Here is a 22,770-nt window from a genome sequence, read left to right as displayed (position 1 = left end):
CTGGCTGTTGGCCAAATAATATAATCTTAGTTTGATTGTCAGTGGAAAATATTCAATTAGACAAATGTACAGTGGAATGATCTCTTCCTATAGGATTCAAACTCAACAAAATATTGCCATATAATTTCAGTAAGACTAAATTTCTCATAAAGCAATGTCACTCTGAATGTTAAGTGAAATTAAATATGCTTTATTTTCTGGCAATAGTCTTATGGATAGATTATAAACCTCCCCCATTCCAAAGATATCTTATTTTTATGCCAGAAATCCAGAGTTAGAAGGCAGCAAATTGTGGTCTTTAAAATCCTCATGAGAGGCCTTGGTAAGTGGAACTATTTGTATTTTTTGGCTACATTATAGGCAGCTTGGTAGTTACCCAGTATTGTATTCCATTTTTCCAAATAAGCGTTTGCATATCTGGACAATTTGGAATGATAAAGCAGATTTAAAGACTAGTTTATAAGTAGATATTTATAACATTTATTGATACTAGTCAAAGTTATTTGCCATATAGACAATAGTATTAAACATTTACTCTAGAGCCAGTGGCTTTTAAAAGACTTATGTTGACCAAAATGCTTTATCTTGCATACCCAGTGCTACTCTATGTAATAAATTAAACACACGTGCACACATATACACCTCCATCAAGTGATTTATAATGAGAACTCAATTTTAGTAATTTAACACAAATGCAAGCCATTTGTTAAAAAAGGAAAATGCATTAAATATGGAAGTCATGGGAAGTGAAAGGCTAGCTTTTAGTGCATGTACATAGTTTAAGCTTGCTTTGAGTTTTAGATATAGAATTTTTACTAGTAACATAACAGGGAATGGGAACAGAATTGTGAGAAGAGGCTGGTGGTTAGGTGGGAGAGGTTTCCCCCCTTTTATTTGTTTTTGTGTGTAAGATTCTTAATTGTGTCTTTCAGCAGTTTTTATGCAGCAATTACATTGCTTGATGTTGTTTTATTGTTTAAATTGCCTGCAGGGGTGCCTGATGGCTCATTTGTTAAGCGTCTGCCTTTGGCTCAGGTCATGATCCCAGAGTCCTGGGATCGAGTCCCACATGGGGCTCCCTGCTCCGCGGGAAGCCTGCTTCTCCCTCTCCCACTCCCCCTGCTTGTGTTCCTGCTCTGGCTCTCTCTCTCTGTCAAATAAATAAATAAAATCTTTAAAAAAAAAAATAAATCACCTGCAGAAATGACATGTGCTAACTTTGGATATCACAAAAAATGCCAGGAATTGGATGCTTCAGTCTGGTAACAGGTACAAAACCAAATATCAATGTACATAATTTTAACACTAGTGTGGGATATATAGGTGAGAGCTATATTGGCTTATTCATGTCAGGAGACTATTCTCTTCAGTCTGACTTGTCAGGGGTTACTCTAAATGTTGCAAGACACCCCAAAATTTAAAGAGTAAGCCTAGTTACCAAGAAAAATTGGGACATAGGTAAATTATTCTCAAAGCTTCTCTTAACACCACCATATGTCTCCTTTTAGTTATTTCTTCTTCACCGAAGGCTATCCAATATGCAGTTTTCTTGCCCTTTTATAAATTGACTGGTTCTACATACATTTCCTCATCTTTCTGAGGTTATAAAAGTACTTTATATTGAGTACTTATTTTACATAATCCGTGTTGGAATACCAGTGAATGTTCAAAGACTGGAGACGCACATCCCCAAAGATGTCCATTCCTTTTCTTTTTTTTTCTGTTGGAAATATATACATATAATAATATAAATAATAAATATATCTATTGAGGATACAAAAATGGGTAGTGGTTCTATTCTAGTTTTCAGAAGTTTTGAAATAGAACTTAATAAGACATTAATTATATCAAATTCAAAGAAATATTGTACATTAGGCTGAAAATTTAACCTCTGTTGGATTGAATATTTCAAGTTTTGAAAAGTCTTGCTACCCATTTTGCACCACCAGAAAATTTGAGAGCCCAGAAATAAATCCAATTATACCATGTAAAAGGGCCATTGGCAGCATGACTTAACACCTCACTATTACATTTTCAGATAGAAATCAGAATATAAAAATTAATTCCCCCTCATAATTAGAGCAATTAAATTTCAAAGATGTTAAACTCTGAATTCATGCCTACTGATTAACCCTTTCAGGAACAGAGGCCTTGTATGCTAATAATAATAGCTTTAGCCTAAGGCTTCTCCCATTCCTAAAGGGAATTAATCCCATCTGAAACCTGTTGTGTTTTTCACTGTTCCAAAATTCCCATGGATGATAAGAAATAAAAACAGTTCTGTATCATCTGCCCACTCCGAAGCTGGGTTTGTTGTGAGCTCTTTCTGGTATCAGAGCTTCTACCTTCACTTGTGAATAGGGAGCTTCACATTTGTAGCAGTCAACTCTGAAATAGCATTAATTGCTTTGATTCCTCACATGACCAAACTTATGCTTCTGTCTGTATTTTTTCAACACAAATGGGATTCCCAATTTTTTGCTCTGTGCTATAGTGACTACCACTGTTACCTTCTGAGAAGGCTTTCTCCTGGTATCCTCACTGAATTAGCGAGAGGGCCATTGTCAATAGATTTCTGAATTTAAGGTGCTATTATTGACATTTCTAAATGTACATGTTCAGCGACTCAGGGGATGAAAAATATCTTTTTTTGGCTGCTCCACATGTTGTGTTTCCTTTCAGAGTTTTAATTTTCCAAGCCATAATATATTTTATTAGTTATTTCAGAGGCATGAGAAAAGCACTTTTGACCTTCTATACTTTTAAGGCAAGGGTTCTTTAAGTCTTCAATTTTCCCCTGATTTATCCCAATCCTCCCAAAAGTTTAACTTAAAAAAAAAATCCAACTACTTTTTAATTGCACATGTTTCTTTTCTGTTTGATAGGAGGAACAACATTTTGCTGGTAAATTTTTTTAAAATTCCCTTTTGTTGTTGTTGTTGTTGTTGTTTCAGGTTTAGATATGTATTCCTTGAGCATACTCTTCTATATTCTGCCTTAGTTTCTTCAAAAGCCAAGTACTAGGAGGTCTCTCCAAATCATCTGTTAATTTAAACAAACAACATGAAACAAAATGAAACACTTTGCCACTACCCTCCTCCTGATTGTGGCATTTTTGCGTGGGAGTTAGATTTTTATAATAGGCTTTGACAAATGATTTCATCTGGCTTTGTGTGTGTATGTGTGTGTGTGTGTGTGTGTGTGTGTGTGTGTGTGTATTTAGTCTTTCCAGTATTTTCTTTTCACTTTCCTTGAACCTTCACACAGGGCAGAACTGCTTGCCTAGGTACAATACCTTGATCCCTTTGAAATTACTAAATGGTTTCTGAAGTATTATCATCTGATCTTTCTAGCATTCTTTTTCAAATATATTCATATCTAAAGAAATTGACCCATTCATGAAGAGTAAGTGCCCCAATTGCTCCAATTATTAACTCTTTTCTGTGCTTTCAGAGACAGACTAAAAATTTTCTTCATCTTCTCTTCCTCTTGAGAAGTCAGTTCAGTTTCCTTTATGAAATCTTATCACATTCTATTAAATCATCTTCAATCTTGGGCACATTCTCTAAGAAAACAACTAAGATATCTTAACTTCTCCATACTCCTTTTAAAAAATATTTATAATTGGGTATTTCATTGTTTCTTTTTCATGTCTATCTTGCTTGTCATCTAAGACTTCTCAACTTTCTCCTAGGAAAATTTGTCTTTCCACAGGTCAGTTGGTGTGTCTGCATTCATTTTTTTTTATTTCCCTGTCCCATTATTCTTATTGAGAATGATAACATTTTTTTTGTTTTGTTTTAAATGTAGCCCATGTTTTACTCAGTATGAAAATAGAAGAAATGTGAAAGCTGGAGATTGTCGATTTTCTCTCTGTTCTATGCTAGACCAGCTGCTATCTAAACTGGCTATCTAAATCTGGATTGATCTACAGAGTGCACTTAATTAAACTACTTAGTTTGTACTTAGGAGTGCCTATTAGAAGTGTTGATGCACTTGATGTACACCAGCTTATATCCTGACCTCAGATGCTAGCAGAGTTTGATTTCTTTTGATTGCTTTCTTTCTTGGAATTGAGTTCCAGTTGTTGGAAATAGAAAGGTACCCATATTGAGGGTAATTTCCCCTATTGTGGACTAATTTTCTCTGTGGTTCTTTTAAGTGGGTGTAATTTCTTTTACAATATTCCATGAACCTCAGGGCCAAGAATAGGGGTTGGTAGCTCTTTACTGCTGCTTCCCAGCCATCCTCCTCGAATTCCTCTGTATTTGTTTGCTGACATAACAAAGTACCACAGACTGAGCAGCTTAAACAACAGAAATTTATTGTTATGGTTCTGGAAGCTAGAAGTCCCAGATCAATGTGTTAGCAGAATTGTTTCTTCTGAGGTCACTCTCCTTGATGTATTGATGGCTGCCTTTTCCCTGGATCTCTGTATCATGTTCCCGCTTTGGGCATCTGTGACCTAATTGCTGCTTCTTATGACACCAGTCATATTGAATTAGGACCTACTCTAATGACCTCATTTAACCTTAATTGCATCTTTAAATCCCCTATGTCCAGATACAGTTACATTCTGAGGTACTAGGAATTAGAACTTCAATATATGAATTAGTGATGGGAGGGGAGCAATTCAGTTTATAACACCCTCCTACTCATTCTTGCACCTTTGAAAATCAAACTTCTACTGCCATGTTTCTCTCTTGGTTGCTGATAATGTTCAACCTGATTATTATTATTTATTTAGCAAAAATGTAAGCACCTTAATTACAAGCCTTGTTCTCATCTTGAATAATTTCAATGTCTCACCCTCCAATAATCTGGTTTTTCTATGAAGTTCTTTGCTTTCTTCAGTTTCTCTCTCCCACAATCACCCTTTAAACCCTATCATCACCCATACCTGCTCTATCCCCACAATCTCTAAATTAAATATGTCATTTTGCTCTCTTTCACCTTGTTTATTCTACTACTGCCAGTTTAACTATTTCTCAGAATCATGAGAAAACATTTGTAACTCTTATTTTTCCAGTATTTCAGGCTTCTTCTTCATTTTTCTCCCTATCCAAATTAAATTTCATGGTTAATAATTTCAGTTGTACTCCTGTAAATATACCAAATATCCTTGTTTCTCATTTTTTAAACAATTTTATTTATTTATTTGACAGAGAGAGAGAGAACACAAGCAGGGGAAGCAGCAGAAGGAGAGGGAGAAGCAGGCTCCCTGCTGAGGTAGGACTCGATCCCAGAACCCTGGGATCATGACCTGAGCCAAAGGCAGATGCTTAACTGACTGAGCTCCTGAGGCACCCTGTTTCTCATTTTTTAGAACTACACCTGTATGACAACACCCCAGCCATGGATGAACCCAATTATATATTGTCTATATCCCAGCTTGGAGAAAGTCCAGTGAAAACAAATTCCACCATAAATGTGTGATACTTAACTCTACAATGTCTATCAACTTTATTCTATTTCTCTCGCCAATTCATTCATTCAACTATTTAATTTTTTTTTTTTACTCTTCACAAACTCCAACTTCCTTTATTTTCTTCTCCATTCCTGACCTTATCTGCCACTGAACAGAGAAAATAGAATCACTTATCTTTTTCAGGTCCAACATACCAGTCTATTTGGAACACACATGTATATCCACTGCCTATACGACTTTTCTTCAAAGGAACCTCAAAAATATGAAGTTCCATTTCCCCAAACAAAACTGCCTCATTCCAATGTTACTTACTCAATGAATGGTACTTCTGACTATATAATAAGATAGAAATCTTGATACTCCCGTTGCCCCTCCTTTTACATTTTTTTCCAAGCTTTGTAGCTTTTATCTCTTAAACATCTTTATTTCTCTCCATATCGTTAACTTCATTATCCTGCTGTTAATTACCGTTAAATATATCTCCTAAAAAGCACTCTCCTATTTATATCCTTCCAACCCCAATCCATTTTTTCACATTGCAGCCAGAATAACCTTTTCAAATCACAAATATAATAATGGCACTACTTTTCTTTCTCTGTTTAAAATTCGTTGAAGTTTACCAGTTTTTCTTAGATTAACAGTAATCAATATATTGAATATAGGTCTCAGTATGTTCTATCAAGGAGCTCCTTCTTGTATCATATTTCCTTTGAGTTTCAGTTCTAATCTTCTACCTTATTATAGTTCATTGTACATGCTGGATCCCTCTTGTCACAATTACACATGGTTTTCTCTCCATTCTTCTATCTCTTTTCAACTGGTTATATCCTATTTATCTTATTACAGTGTGGAACACTCAGAAGATTCTTAATAAATACTTCACAAGTTAATAACTAAATGAATGCATAAATGAAGATCAATATCTGAATGGGGGAATAAATATATATCAAATTAGTAATATAATTTTTGGTATAGAAATTATAAATATATGTGATGAGTGTTCATATAAATGAATGAGTCTTATATATGGTGAATTTTAATCACATGCAGAATCATCAATGTCAACTATAATCTTCTCACCAAACTTAACATCAAATCAATCACTTTAGCATATCTTTCTATCTCTTTTGATTCACCTCCTGTCAAATCACTTCTTTCCATCCTTATAATCATGGCCTTAGTTCCAGATACTATTCTTTTTTTATCTTATTTCTGGAAAGAATCTTCCAACTGGTCTTCTTGCATCTAGCCTTATGGTTTTCTATTAGATTTTCCATTTTTTTCAAACTTTAAGAGTAATCTTTTAAAAGTGCAAAATATGTTAAATTTCTTCCCAGCTTATATATCCTCAGTACCTTCCTACTGGGTTCAGGATAAATCCTGAAGTTCCTAAGCATGGCGCCCCTCTCCAAGTTCCTTGGGATGTCTCCCTTAATTCATTACCTTATAATGAAATTGCCTGTCTTTCTCTCTACTTTGTTGGATTTTATGCTTACTTACCACAGCTAGCACAGAAATATGCCATATTTTAGGTGTTCCATAAACATTTGTGAATAAAATTAATGATGAATTAATACATTTAAGATGTTTGTCAAAACAGTAAAAACCATTATTATGAAGCATTGGAGTTATCTATTTTTCTTCAATTTTTGACAAATGAAGTTAATTGCACTGCTTTTTGCATAGACAATAAATAGCCTTTATTGTTGACATGTCCAGGACAGTGAATTAATACGATCTTGAATTTATAATATTGATTACCCCAAACCTATCCTTTCTCACACAGGGAGCAATAAGGTATATTCTCTGTGCCTTCAAATCAAGCTGAAATTAATTTGCCTTGACTCTACAATACTAGATACTAATAACACGTTTTCACATGTTAGTGAAGTACTTTAGCTGTAAGAGTTACTCAGTAATTGTGTATCGAATAAATAAAATTTTTAAATGGATACATGAACTAAGTAGGCTATGTCTTAAATTTATACATAAATCATCAAATGATTATTTTAAATTTTGAAAAGGGAGTCTAAAATTCATAATTCTTGGTTATTTTAGATTTTTATGATTCTTTTCATTTGCTATTTTTCTCATTTGCTATCCACCAGGTGGAATATGCCATCAACATTTTATAATTTTTGATTTTCCCTTTATCTTTTCTTAGATATTAGAATTTGAAGAAGAGGAAATGGGTTTTATTTGCTAACTCATTTAAAATTATTGGCAAGAATTGTACAATTCTGTTAAAGAATGGAAATAGAATTAGTGGTCATCTTTGTGAGGAGTGGGCTGCTACATTTGCACTTTTTTTGCTTAAAATCTGTTGGCATTGTTCTTGGAGAGAAAGTATACTTATATATGAATTAAAGTCAATTTCCTGCTAGCAAGTCCAACTCAAAATAAAACATGGAGAAATTTATATTTGAAAATATATGCTCAGAAATCATTTCAGAAGACATCAATTTGAAGTGGATTACTTTGAGTCTTCTTTGTCACAACCTTACCTTGGTCTTTATAAATCTGCTAAAGTTAAAAATCTAGTGTGAGGAGTTCAAATCTGCAGAGCTTGCCTAATCTTCAGTGCTTTTTCTTGGATTGCCATCGTCACTCTATTTGAAATAGTGACATATTTATTAAAAAAAAATTCAATACTTTAAAGTTACCTTCCATTTAGTTAAATATTATGATATTATAAACCAATTAAGAAAATCTAAAAAACAATACAACTTCAATAGGGCTGAATTTATATTTATGGGTGAATTGAAAATTAATTGTATGACAGAATATCCAAGTAAAATGTATTTACTTTGTGTTTTGAAGTATCACAATGAAAAAGGACAATTCCAAAGAAGAAAACAACTGCCAGTCTTTAATTTTAAATTTTTATTATTTAAAGGGATACAAAAGAAAACAACAAAAATTAGTTATGTTTATAGACAAAAATATTAAAGCTGTAGAAATAAGATCGGGCTGAGTCTAGTTAATATGGAATCATTCTAATAGGTGGCTATGAGAGTAATGGTCGGTAGGCATCATGAAAAGGATACCATTGTGATGAACAAACAAAATGTCGATACACAGATAACAATATATGAAAAGAACAATATTCAACAATAAAAATTAATATGTGAGAAACATAATCAGATATTGCTTGACAAAAATAAAAAAACGTAGATGGAATAAGAAAACTAGGAGATATAAGAAAATAAGAAAAATAAGTAAAATTACTGCTCTATTTTTGGCTAGACAATTATTTTGTACAGCAAAAATGACTTAGTGGCTCTTGAATAAGGAAATATAAACAGATTTTCCAAACCAGAACAATAGTGGAATGAGGGGGATAGGGTGGGGTAGGGAATATTGAAGGATATTAAGAGGGGGGGGAATTTGCACCATATGCTCTAATTTGGATTTGGACAGCTTTTGGAAGTCTTTGGTAGTAAAAAGTATTTCTACTTTTTGTCTTCTTGATGCAGGGTTTACATTTTGGGGGAAAACCTACTAGTTTAAGGAAACAAATGAAAGACTTACTGGTTTGAATATTTATTTTAATGAGAAGAAAGCCCATTTGGATGAGAGAGGTGAAGAAAAAGCAAGTTTATGCTCCCCTGATGTGCTCTATGATCACGTCTGTCTTATCCAGCTCTAATTTTCTTTGATTTTAACTCATCTGTATGACCAGACATCTGTGAGTATTTATGCCTTTTTTGGTTATGTGCTGTCCCGTTCTGGCTATCCGTCAAATCCAGAACAGACTTCCCAGCAACGTTTTGTACAAAATGTAGAGTAGAATGATAACTGATTAGCATTACGTGATAAATGGACATTCTTCAGCTGAAACTGTAAAGTGCAAAACAGCTGAGACAACATATGAGCAGGAAATATAGTGCACAGTCTGTCTCTTGGTTCCTGTTCACACAGCTAATTTTTTACAGCTACGATTCAAAACTATATACAGCTTGCTTGTATATTCTATCCGACAAATTAAAAAAAATCAGCTGATGCCCTTTTGTTTGGACATATTTGGGGGAAGAAATTTTGATGTTATGTTTCTTAGTGGCAAATAGAAAAACATAATAGTAATAGTCAGGGTTGCTGATTTTAACTATTCTGCTCATAATCCTGAAGGACATAGCTCTCCCCAAAGAAACGCTCTAGGACCAAGTTTCATGTTATTTTATTCTTGCAACTCAAATTAATCCCTTGATGAATCTCTGAAATAGAGAGATTTAGTTAAAAACCCACACCCTACAATGTAAATGAGAAATTGAGACCGGGTGGGGACTGAGGTGGGAACTCCTGCCCCATGGAAGGGGCCCAGTTACTCACCAACAGGCAGTTGTTTCTCTCCACCAATGAGTGGAGCAGTGTTCCCAAATATTCTATTTTTTTAAAGGAGTTAGATATCCAGATATCCATATTTTTTAAGTCATAGGTTTCCTAACTTAAAAATATTGATGTGTTCTTTCTTTTAAACAAACACAGGGAACACTGAACATTAACTGCTAAAGAGGCTTAACTCATTGGCTATTGGTTTTTAACTTCTATCTTAGATATTTTTAAAAAGCTTAGGATTATATAGTGCTAACAAAAGCTGACAGTTAAATACAGTTAAAAATATACCGAACAACTATTAAAGTTTAAGCGTAAGTCTTATATTACATTGTATCTACTACCAACTGTCTTGGTTGATTTATCAAAGCATCAATGTATGATAGAGTATTAAATCAAGTAGTAGTCTATCACAGCTATTTTTTATTAATTAGTACTGTACCAGTTAGGCTGGAAGGATCCTAATAGATCCTCTTATCCAATTCACTCACTGTAGAGATGAAAACAATTAAGAGTCGAATATTTAGGTGATGAGATCAAAGCATTACAGAAAACTAGTAAGCAATGACTTGCACCCAGGTGTTTCTCCCACATTTCCTTTCAGTGCCCTCTTCACTACATCAACCTTCTCTAATTGTAATAATAGGAACAAGGGTTAGATTATAGTTTACTTAGACCCAAATGTGAAGAGGAGGAGTTTTAAGCAAATAGCTTAAGGCAATGTCAAGGAGAGTGTTTACCTTCAGAAAAGAACCCACTGCTTTTACATACTTCTGGTCAGTTTCAGTGCCATCAGATCTTAAGAGTAACAAGGTGGTTCTTTGGTATGCTAAGTACAATTTTTTAAACTTAATAAACTGCAATTCTTGTTAACTTATTTTGTTATTTTTCCTTAATAGTTATACAACTGAATTTCTTTAATTCTAAGAAACTGTAAATTCAAATATGCAGGTTAACTTTTTAGCTAATCAAAACTAGAAATATTTAACAATTTTAAAAATTGGCCTGTATAATTAATATTTATTTTACTTCAGAGATTAAACAAATCACATTTGTCATCATAGTGGTCCATTCATTAATGTCTAAAATCTAATAACCGTGTCAAAGCTTTAACATTTCTAACTGTTGTAATTTTTCATTGGCCTCGGGTGCTCATTTCCCTCCCATGGATCAGAATAAATTAAAATTTAGATAATTATATCTATTTCATCAGGAAATAACAGTTTTTTCTACTTCCTGTGGAGCATAATGCTGGTATATTTTTATGCATGAAGGCAGTGGACATGTATCTTCTAGTTAAATTTTATACTTCATTCAAATCATGAACTAATTTTTGGTAGAATTATACTAGATTTTGTGCATATTTTTTATTTGTTTTGTTTAGAAAGCAATTTGCAACAGCATTTAAAACCTTTGCAATATGTTCTATTGAAATTTTGATGATATATTTAAATCTGACACTTGATCTTTTTAAAAAAATATATTTGAAAATTTGTTATGTTTTTAAAAACATTATTTCCCAGATTCTCTCTGTAATCTGGTAAGATTTTTATTAAGGCGATTTTCACTTCTAAAAATATTCAAGAAAATCTATTATTATGTACATTGGGTAAAATATATATTTTTACTCAGGGTAAAATGACTTTAATCATGTTTGAATTTTGTCGTTTGAGATACCAATTGCCTTACACTGCTCCAGGAATTCCCAGGTACCATATTTCAGATGTTTCACCTTATGTATGTATGATTTATCTTCTGACTCTAACCTTTACCTCTACAACATATTTTGTGTCCCATTTCCAAAGATTACATAATAAATCAATTTTTAATATGCTAATGACTGTAAAATATTAGGTCAAGTAAGCTTAGTAGTGGATATTCACAAATAGTGCCCTAATCTAACATAGAAATCCAGTTTTATAGCCATGTTAACCTTGAAGATCCATCCTGGGGCTGTTAGCTTACAGACAGTAAAATCCATCCACTGCTTCTTTTGTAATGTATATGGTCACCAATATTAACTATTGCCTTATTCTGTTTTGTGTTCTACATCCTAACCTATTTCCCAAATCCTCAGTTGCTAATATCGAGAACAATTTTAATGCCTTGGATCTTACTTCATCCCTCAGACTTGGGTTCTAGTACTATTTCTCTTGTCTTCAGCTTTGGCTTTCCTCTTTGACTAAGATTTGTATTAGTTTCCTTAAAACAAAATGGGTTTGTGTTAAGCAAGAAAGATGGAAAAATGGATGCAAGATTGAAATACCCAACAGTATTTTAGAGAAATAATACACAAAGTAATTCTCACAATTAAATCATAGACTTTCAGTGTTGAAATGTTGTTTCAGTATTTAGAATGTAAACATGCATAACTAAAGTGAACACAGCTACCTTTAATGTCAAGAATTTATGTTGATTTTATGTGGGCACAATAATATTAGTTTCATGAAGTTGTTTTAGTGCTTTCTCCAGAGAAATGTAAGTAAAAATATTCCTAGAGGAATGTATGAAATGTTAATCATTTCTAAGATTATCTATCTTGAGAGTCTCCAAACAATATTCCCATGGCATTTGGTGAGATTTCATTTCAGTACTTAAACTGTCTTTACTACAGTTTCCAGAACTATGGTATTTTTTTCCCCATGGTATTTCTGAATTTTGATTTTATTGTAGGAAAACTATTAATATTCTGTATGTAGTATAGGTAGGGTTTGTATTTTCTCTAATCCCAGTAAGTGCTTCAATTAAGCTATACAGTTCAATGAACAGAAGTGTAACAAGCAGGTGTGAACTTCAAAGATCCAGACAAAAGCAAAGCTTAGATATTCCCTGCATTCCTTTCACCCACATATTACCTGAGGCAGTGGGGTGAGAGGAGTTGCCTAAACATTGCTGTTGTGTTGCCTCATTCTTTCCTCATTATTTTCTATTATTTCATAATCATCTTTATTGTTTAATACATTACATGTTATTTTCCACCTGGTTTGTCCTCATATAAAAAGTCAGTGCATAAACAACAAAGACACTTTTCATTGATGAACATGTATGGCTCTTCAGAAACATGCAAGGACTAGTATATTCTGCAATGGATGGAGTAACTGGGTACGTATTTATGTATGTATGTGACTATGAGGTTATATCAACATCTTTCTGTAAACTGAAACCTTCCGTATCATGTATGCTTAATGAATAAGAATTGCTTAAAGACTGCCTTATGTATAAGAAAGGATAAGAACTCAAAGATATTTCTGAGGTTTAGGAAGGGTACATACTGCCCCTTCCACTACTCCAACTGTCCCCGATCTTCTTTTTTACACTGATTGATGCTTGCAATTCTGCTGTCAGAATTTGATGTCGGTTTACAGATTTTTGGCCTGCTAACAAAAATTATTATTGGGAGATTAATACCTTAAATGGTTAGTCAGTCATGTAAATTAAAAAAATGGAGGACATTTTTTAGTGGGAGTTTGTAGAATGATTATGAGGGTCCCAGCAATCTTATAGGGGGGGAAAAGTTGTTAAACATTTCAGTATTTGTTTGTATGAATATCAAGGAAACAACTGAAAGTTATACACACTAGGCTGTTAATATTGGTTATCACGAAGTTGGGATTTGACTGGCATGATGAAGAGGGATGGATAAGTGATTTTTAAAATTTATATTTTTTGCATTTTGTCATAATAAATATGTATTGTTTTTTAATAAAATACAATAAAGATTGAAAATTAAAAATAGAGGGGGGAAAAGAGGGCCATTAAGGGGGAGAGGTCGTTTATAGGAGACATTGATCCTTATAGTTTTCATAATTTTACTCAGAACTACTCTGTGAATGTCACAGGGTGGCTGTGAAATAAATTTAATGTGGCCCATTAATGAAGGTTTTGTGAATCTAGTATGTAGGTTGGAAGGTTCAGCTGTGATGATTCCCTGAATAGATGGTATTAAAAATTATTCTGGAGTACTGCTAGTTTCATGAACCTACTATTGTGGCTGCATATTATCATCTGGCACTAGATGAGCAACCCTGTAGGAGGGCCTAACTTTACTCCTGTGTAAACAACAACAACAAAACAAATAATAGAGATTTGACCTTTAAAGACTGTTATAACATTAAACCAGAAAAAACAAAAATTAATTGCCATGATAAAATAATACACTTGTGAAATGTGAAAAAAATTTTACATGAACACCAAAGCATATAAATTAGTACCGCCCTTTCTGGAAAGGAGAGTGGTATGCCATACAAATACAAAAACTCAAAAATCCATCTTCTGCAAGATAGTCTTAAGAAAAAAGTCAACAGGGGCGCCTGGGTGGCTCAGTCGTTGGGCGGCTGCCTTCGGCTGGGGTCATGATCCCGGAGTCCTGGGATCGAGTCCCACATTGGGCTCCCTGCTTGGCGGGAAGCCTGCTTCTCCCTCTCCCACTCCCACTGCTTGTGTTCCTGCTCTCGCTGTCTCTGTCAAATAAATAAATAAAATCTTTAAAAAAAAAAAAAGAAAGAAAAAAGTCAACAGCAGAAAGAAAATTTATGGGTACTGAGATTCTAATTTTAGCATTATCTTTATCATTGAAATATCATTATTAAAAAAATAAAATAAAAAATAATCTGTTTTATGGCTGAGTAATAGTCCATTATATATATATTATATTTATATTAAATATATTTAATATATTTAATATATTTAATTAAATTAATCAAATTAATTAATTAAATTAATTAGTTGATTTAATTTTAATATATTAAATATATTTTATATTTATATATATTATATATATATATATATATATATGTAATCTTTATCCATTCATCAGTGGATGGACATTTGGGCTGAAATCTTGCCATTTGCAACAATGTGGATGGAGCTAGAGAGTATTATGCTAAGTGAGGTAAGTCAGTCAGAGAAAGACAAACATCATATGATTTCACTCATATGTGGAATTTAAGAAAGAAAAAAACGATTAAAGGGGGGAAAAAAGAGAGAGACAGAGGCAAACCAAGAAACAGACTCTGAACTGTAGAGAACAAACTGATGGTTACCAGAGCGGAGGTGGGTGGGAAGATGGGTTAAATAGGTGATGAGGATTAAGGAAGGCACTTGTGATAAGCACCAGGTATTGTATGGAAGTGTTGAATCACTATATTATACACCTGAAACTAGTATTACAGTATACCTTTTTGTTTTTATGTAAGAGCAGCCAAAAATATTAACAATCAGCCTACCTTTAGAAATTCTGACTTCATGGGTCTGGGGTAGTGCCATATGCTGGAATTTTATTTAAGAGTTTGTTTATTTTTATTATTATTAATTTTAAAGTGTACAATTAACTTGTATCATTTTTAAAGTATAAATGTGTTGAATATCAATGAAGTTGTACTACTGCGACCATATAATTCCAGAACATTTTCATCACCCCCCAAGAAACACCTCACACATTAGCAGTCATTCCTCATTCTTCCCTTTTTGCAGCTCCTGAAAGCTGCTATTCTAAGTTTCTATTTTTATGGATTTGCCTCTTCCTGATATTTCATATAAATGGTGTAAATAGAATCATGCAATACACAGTCCTTTGGTCTCGTTTCTTTCATTTAGCATAATGTCTTCAAGGTTCATCCATGTTGTAGCAAATATGAGAACTTCATTCCTTTTTAAGGCCAAATAATAGTCCATTGTATGAATATATCGTATTTCATTTATCTATTCATTGATTGATGGGAATTTGTGTTGTTTTCACTTTTTTGGCTGTTATGAATAATGCTGCTTATGAACATTTATGTCCAAATTTTTGTGTGGGCACATGTTTTCAATTCTTTTGAGCGTGTGCTTTGGAGTAAAATTGCTAGGTCATATGGCAACTCTACGCTTAACTTTTTGAGAAACTGGCAAACTATTTTCCAAAACATCTACAGCATTATACATTCCCATCAGCAATGTCTGAGAACTCCAAATTTCTCCACATCCTTGCTAATGCTTGTTATTATCTGTCTTTTCATCCTAATGGATGTGAAGTGGTATGTCATTGTTGGATTGATATAATTTCCCGGGTGACTAATAATGTTGAACATCTTTTAAGTGCTTGTTGGCCATTGTATATCTTCTTCGGAGAAATGCCTAATTCAATGTCAATTTTTAAATTTATTATTTGTATTTTTAATGTTGAATTACGATGATTCTTTATATATTGTAGATACAACTCCTTTATCAGATATATGATTGTAAATACCTATCCCATCAGATATATGATTGTAAATACCCATTGGATGGTTCCACCCATCCAATACCCATGTTATTTCTTGGTTCACCTCATTGCAGTTTTTATGATAATAAAAATACATAATATAAATACAAATATACAATAAAAATATAAATTTGTGTGTACCATAGCTTCACTTATATGGATAAACCTAAAATTGGATGTTATGATGAAAATAATTATGATGGTGGGATAATGAGTAATTATTTTTTGTGCATAATAAATTTTTTGGCTATGATAAAAAATAATCTGAGAGATGTATACATATGAAAGGACTAAATAGAAAAGGGAAGTACAAAAGTTTTAAATTTTTATGTAGTTTTATTTATCTAGCTTATTTTTTGTTGTTTGTGCTTTTGGTGTCATATCTGAGAAACCAATACCTAATCTAAGATCATGAGGTTTGCTCTTATGTTTTCATCTCTTAGCTTTAGCTTTTATATTTGATTCCATGATCCATTTTGAATCATTTTTATAGAAGGAAGAGATACAACTTCATTCTTTTGCAGGTGGATATCCAATTTTCACAGCACCATTTGTTGAAAAGACTGGTCTTTCCCCTCTGAATTACCTTATCACCTTTGTCAAAATCAGTTAACCAAAAATTTAAGGAACTATTTTTGAATTCTCAATCTATTCCATTTGTCTAGTCTTATGTCAGTATCACATTATTCTTAATTATTATGCCTTTGTAGTATGTTTTGCAATCAGAAACAAATTTGGTCCTCTTTTCTCAAGTTTTTTTTGGATATACTGGACCCCTTGAATTGCTATATAACTTTTTGGATCAGTTTGTCAATTTCTGCAGAACAAAAAGCAGCTGGGATATTTATTGGAGTTGTACTGAAGCAGCAGATCAATTTTGGGAGTATTTCCAACTGTATTAGTTTCCTGGGACTGCTGAACAAAGGTACAACAACCTGACTGGCCTAAACAACAGAATTATTTTCTCACAGTTCTGGAAACTAGAAGTCTGAGATCACGGTGTCAGTAGAATTGGCCCCTTTTGAAGGCTATGAGGTAATATCTGTTCCAGGTCTCTCTCCGAGTTGTAGGTGGTTTGCTGGCAATCTTTGAGGTTCCTTGTAGATGGTATTCTTCATTTGTCTTCATATTGTCTTTCTTGTACACACATTTCTTTTTATTCACATGGCATTCTTTTTTTATAAGGACATCAAAGTTATTGGATTAGGAAGTCATCCTATTCCAATATAACCTCATCTTAATTTAACTAATTACATATGCAACAACCCAATATCCAAATGAAGTCACATGCTGTGGTGCTAGGAGTTAGGGTTTCAACATAGAAATTTTAGGTAGACATAATTTAAGACATTAGCACCAAGTCCTAATATTTGTCTTCTGATCCTGTACATGGAATTTTTTCATTGATTTATGACTTCTTTATCATCTGTCAATGAAATCTTATAGTTTTTAATACATATGTCTTGCATTTCTTTTGTTGAACTGATTCTTAATTTTTAATTATTTTGATGCTGTTGTAAATGGAATTATAGTTGATCCTTGAACAAAGCAGGTATTAGGGGTGCCAACCCTCTATACAGTTAAAAAATCTGTGTATAACGTTTGACTCCCCCAAAACTTAACTACTAATAGCCCACTATTGAGTGGAAGCCTTACCAATAACACAAGCAGTCTATTAATACATATTTTGTGTGTTATATGTATTATATACTGTATTCTTACAATAAAGTAGACCATAGAAAAGAAAATGCTACTAAGAAAATTATAAGGAAGAGAGAATACATGTATGGTACTAAACTATTTCTTGCCAAAAAAAACAAAAACAAACCCAAAACACATAAAAGTGGGCCTGTGCATTTTAAATTGTGTTGTTCAAGGGTCAACTATAATTTCTTAATTTCATTTTTAGATTGTTCATTGCTAGTGTATAAAAATTCAATTGATTTTTGTATGTTGATCTAGGATCTTGCAAAATTGTTATGCTTATTTATTAGTTCTAACCATTTTTGTATGGATTCTTTAGGATTTTCTATATGCAAGATCTCATTTTTTCATCTGTGAGTAACGTTACTTCTTCCTTTCCAGTATGGATGCCTTTTATTTATTTTTCTTGCCCAGTTGCTGTAGTCAGAATCTTCAATACAATGATAAATAGAAGTGATGAGAACAGACATCCTTGTCTTTCCTAATCATAGGAAAAGTTTGCAGTCTTGTTCTATAAAGTATGGTGTTAGCTGTGAGTTTTTCCTTAATGCTCTTTTATCAATCGACTTGAGGAAGTTACCCTTTGTTTTTAGTTTTTTTTCAGTGTTTTTATTAGGAAAGGATGTTGGGTTTTTTTTCATATTTTTTTCTGCATTTATTGAGATGATCATATATATATATATATTTAGTTTAGCTATATGGTGTATTACAATGATTTAATTTGTATGTTGAACAAACCTTGAATTCCTGTGATAAATCCTACTTGGTCAATGTATGTAATCCTTTTCATGTTGCTGGAATTATGTTTGCTAGTATTTTGTTGAATATTTTATGCAACCATATTTGCAAGAGATATTGTAGGAATCCCTTTCTTAACCCTTCCAAAAATAGCTCCTTGTCACTGGCATTTTTTAAGAGCTCCTCAATATATTTTTACTTTTAGTTTAGTGAGCAGAGCTGACCGTGTCACAAAGCTGAACTATCTTTATTCTTGAATAAGCAAGAACTACATTTCCTTACCAAACCAGACAGATTTCTGGTGTTTTAGGTTTAGTTTTCTTTGCCATTCCTGAGCAGGTCAAACCTCGTTATCATTCTTCTCCTGTATCCCTCTCCTGTTATTTTATCTGTACTTTGAATTTTCTTTCTCATTTCTGCCAGAGTCTCAGAACACATTAGACTATATTCTTATAGATCAGGGCAACTTTATTTTATTTTTGTTGGAAGAGCCTAACAGTATTATTTTACTCATTACAAATTATTACTAAACTTGATCTTGCATGTTCTATACATGGCTTCTAACATATTGGTGTATTGAGGGTTTGTTTTTCTTGGGAAAAGATACTGCATGAATTCTTTAATGTTCTTCTGCTTTTCTTACACTCACAGTGATGTCCCAAATCAATCCAATGTATTCAGTCAGAAAATAAAACCCTGTCTAATTGTATTGAAATTATAACTTTGGAGTTATGAAGTATCATTTCTATCATAATGTCCACTTCGCATAAAGATACTCTCTAATTGTTCTGAATCATGTTAAAATATTAGAAGTCCCTGTGATTTAAGAAATATAGTCTTTGCTTAGTAAAGTACAAGCTTGCTTCAAGTATGTTAATGTGATTCCCATTATTTTATACTCTTCTTCTTTGCTTAGGTACTGAACCCCTAAATAGGACATGAATGCTTGAGTTAGAACTGTGAAAGCAAAACATGTCCTGGAAAAGGAAAGAAGAGAAAAGAGGTATATATGATAGGGCTTCTTGGGGTTCAGTGCTAGAGGGTGGAATATGGAGGTGGTGGTAGGTGGCATAGATTTATGTGCTTTGAGTATCATGTATATCCTGGGCGTATATTCCCAGTGCAGTTGTGAGAAATGGCTCTGTCTATCTCAGTGCAGCTCTGCTCTGGGGGCTAAATGTTTCCCAGCATTTAATTTGGGAAAATATTTCCCATGGGTAAATGAATAAATGAATGGAATGGTTAAATATCTCAATGGAAATATGGTGTACTCTTTCAAAATAAAACAATGGATAAGTCTTCCTGATGCTACCATGTCAGTAAAAGGATTAAAACAAGGAATCTTGTTAGTGGAAAATAGACGGTGAAAGAATTGCCAATAATAGCAGTAGTGAATCTCTACGAGAACAATGGAAGGCTTAAGTCCATATTACATTTTTTTTTTAGTGGGGCTTTGCCAGCCAGACCTCTTTCATTTAAAGTATCTGCAAGTTATTGATGTAGAAAGTCCTGATGGAACAAGAGGGAGAGAGCCTGAGAAATGCCTGTTACATACATATCTACCTACATGTTTTTACAGTTTCCCTGGCTCATTGCATTTTTCCAGTTATTAGTTTTATTCTGTGGACTTCTTTCTTTCATGATGTTTCTAATTCTGAAAATGCTTTTGTTAAATCAACAATGACATCATCCTTCAGTCCAGTTCACACTTTCCACTCTCTTATTTGATCTCTTTGCCACATTTAATATAGTTCATCACTCTCACCTTTAAATTCTTTCCTTCCTTTGCTTCCAAGCCTTATTATTTCTCCTTTTCTTCCCTCCTCATTTGCAACCACTTGTAAGACTCTTTCTGACTTTTCTTTTCCATGTCTCTTAATAATAGAGTACTTAAGAGTTCCATCATCGATCCTCTTCTCATCTGTGAGTTCACTTGGATAATCCAAAGCTGATGATTCCCAAATTATAATTCCTAGACTAAACATCTTTTTTCTGAACTCTATACTCATATTTCCAATAGACTTTTTGATAGTTCCTCCTCAATGATAAATGATGTCTTACATCTAAAACAAAAATATTTTGTTTCAAAACCTGCCTTTCTTCCTGTATTTGTATTTTCCTGTATTTGTTATTTTGTTTGATTGCACTACTCTCCAACAAATTGCCCAGATGACAATCCAGAAGTTACTCTAGCCTACTGTCTACTACTCATTTACCACATCTAGTCAGTCATGAGGCCATCCTGAGTCTATCTTCTTAATGCCTCTCAAACTCATTTTCTTTCCTCCTTTACTGCCATGGTTAAAACAAATTCCCTAGTAAATGTTTTTTATGGAATACAAGGAGTGGGAGTGAGGAGAAATAAAGTAGGGAAGGAAAGAGAATGAATCAGTGAACACAATATCTAGGTGGGTGTCTCTAGGTGTGACTGTTAGACACCAAGAACCTATCCTCTGCGATCCTATAGCCTATGTTTAAGGACTGGAAAGGTGAGAGGTTAAGGAAATGTTGGAAGAATTTATCAATCTGTTCTCATATCCTGATAGTAAAAGATTTGTCCCAGGACTTTTATGGGCTCACACTTTTGGATCACACACATGTGAATGTCAAGTGGGACCACAAAGGTCAACAGGGAAGACTCAAGACTAGAGACACAAGTCATACAACCATCGAGGCCATCTGGGGAAGTGCTGTCAGATTGCAAACATCTGAGGTCTGACAGAGCCACACAGAGATAGCTGAGCCTGAGTAGATCTGAATTGTTTCATAAGAGGTGTCTAGCACACTTTCTAACTCTTTTTCCTTCTTTCCTTAATCTAGTTTATTTTCTGCAGTGCCACGAGCCTGGTCTTTTAAATTGTGAATCCTACCAATCTGGTCTTAAAATCCTTCAGTGATTCCACAAAGCTCATACGACAAATGAGAAATTTCTTAATAACAAATAAAAGGGATTCATGACTTGGGGGTGCATGGGTGGTTCAGTCGGTTAAGCATCTGCCTTTGGCTCGGGTCATGATCCCCAGGTCCTGGGATCAAGCCCCACATCGGGCTCTCTGCTCAGCAGGGAGCCTGCTTCTCCCTCTCCCTCTGTTGCTCCCTGCTTGTGTTCTCTCTCTCTCTGTCAAATAAATAAATAAAATATTTAAAAAAAGCAGGGATTCATGACCAAATCTTACTTATCTTTGTAGCATTTGTAACACTTCTGCACATTTTCCCTAGGAAACTACCATGGGGGAATTACCAATATTTTATGTGTGTTTGTTGACTCGTGGTTTCGTCTGCTAAGGATGCTCCATTAACCATCGTTTACAGTGGCATGAACATCACTTTTTATGTGATACGTTCTTTGCCATCTCCTGATATAACTAAGTAGTTCTTTTTCTAAACTTCTCTAATCTCTGGTTCATACTTGAATATAGCACACAACAAAATGGCCTAAAAATTAGTTTACATATATAAGGTAGAGATTGCTTTCTATTCAGTTTGGTATTATCTGAGATTAGCAAAAGCCCTACTACCATCAAAATTGTACTTAATGAAGTAGGTTATATGAATGAATAAATCTTATATTTGCCTCTGCCAAAATTACTTTAACTTGAATTTTAGCCTGCAATAACCACCCTTTATCTGATATTTCTTACACATTTATGTGTATTTTTTTATGGTGTCAGTTGTTTTGTTTTCCAGTTGATTCATTTATGTTCCAGTGTTCTGATTCTTCAGCCAGATTTTAAACTGTGAGAACAGGACGTTTCTTCTACTTGTGTTTTCCATAACATTGTGCACAGAAAGAAGCTCAGGAGTCACTATTGACTTTGTTCAGCAAGTGAATGAATAAAATAAATATTTTACTTGCATTACTTACATTGTTTCTTTCTTTCTTTCTTCTTCTTTTTTTTTTTTTAATATCAAAAGTTGGAAGCTTAGTTAAGGAAGAATTGTTTTCCAGGTCTTTCTTTTCCCAGTCATTCTGTTTTATTCTATTTGTGAATTGGTGAAATTAGCTCTGAAATACCAAAAGCAGTTTCTTCTGCATTCTCTAAGTATTTTAGATATCAAGAACTTTTTAACACTACATTAAGAGAACTGTGATAGTGTTTTTATAATCCTGTGGTGAATCCAGAATTTTTAGGGAGCTATGCAATGATTGATAAGAATTATTATTACAGAACTGTGGGGCTGAGCTATTGGTCAGAGATTTATTGTGTATAGCATGTGCATATACATGAATGATAATTGCTCAATGTTTTTGATAATGAAGAGAATAACATATTCTCTTTCTGAATCAATTGATAGAGAATTTTCATTCTTCATGGAAGAATGTGAA

This window comes from Phoca vitulina, unplaced genomic scaffold, assembly GCF_004348235.1.
Source record: "Phoca vitulina isolate PV1807 unplaced genomic scaffold, GSC_HSeal_1.0 scaffold3, whole genome shotgun sequence".
In the NCBI taxonomy this organism is placed as follows: Eukaryota; Metazoa; Chordata; class Mammalia; order Carnivora; family Phocidae; genus Phoca; species Phoca vitulina.
Note: the sequence above shows the minus strand (reverse complement) of the source record.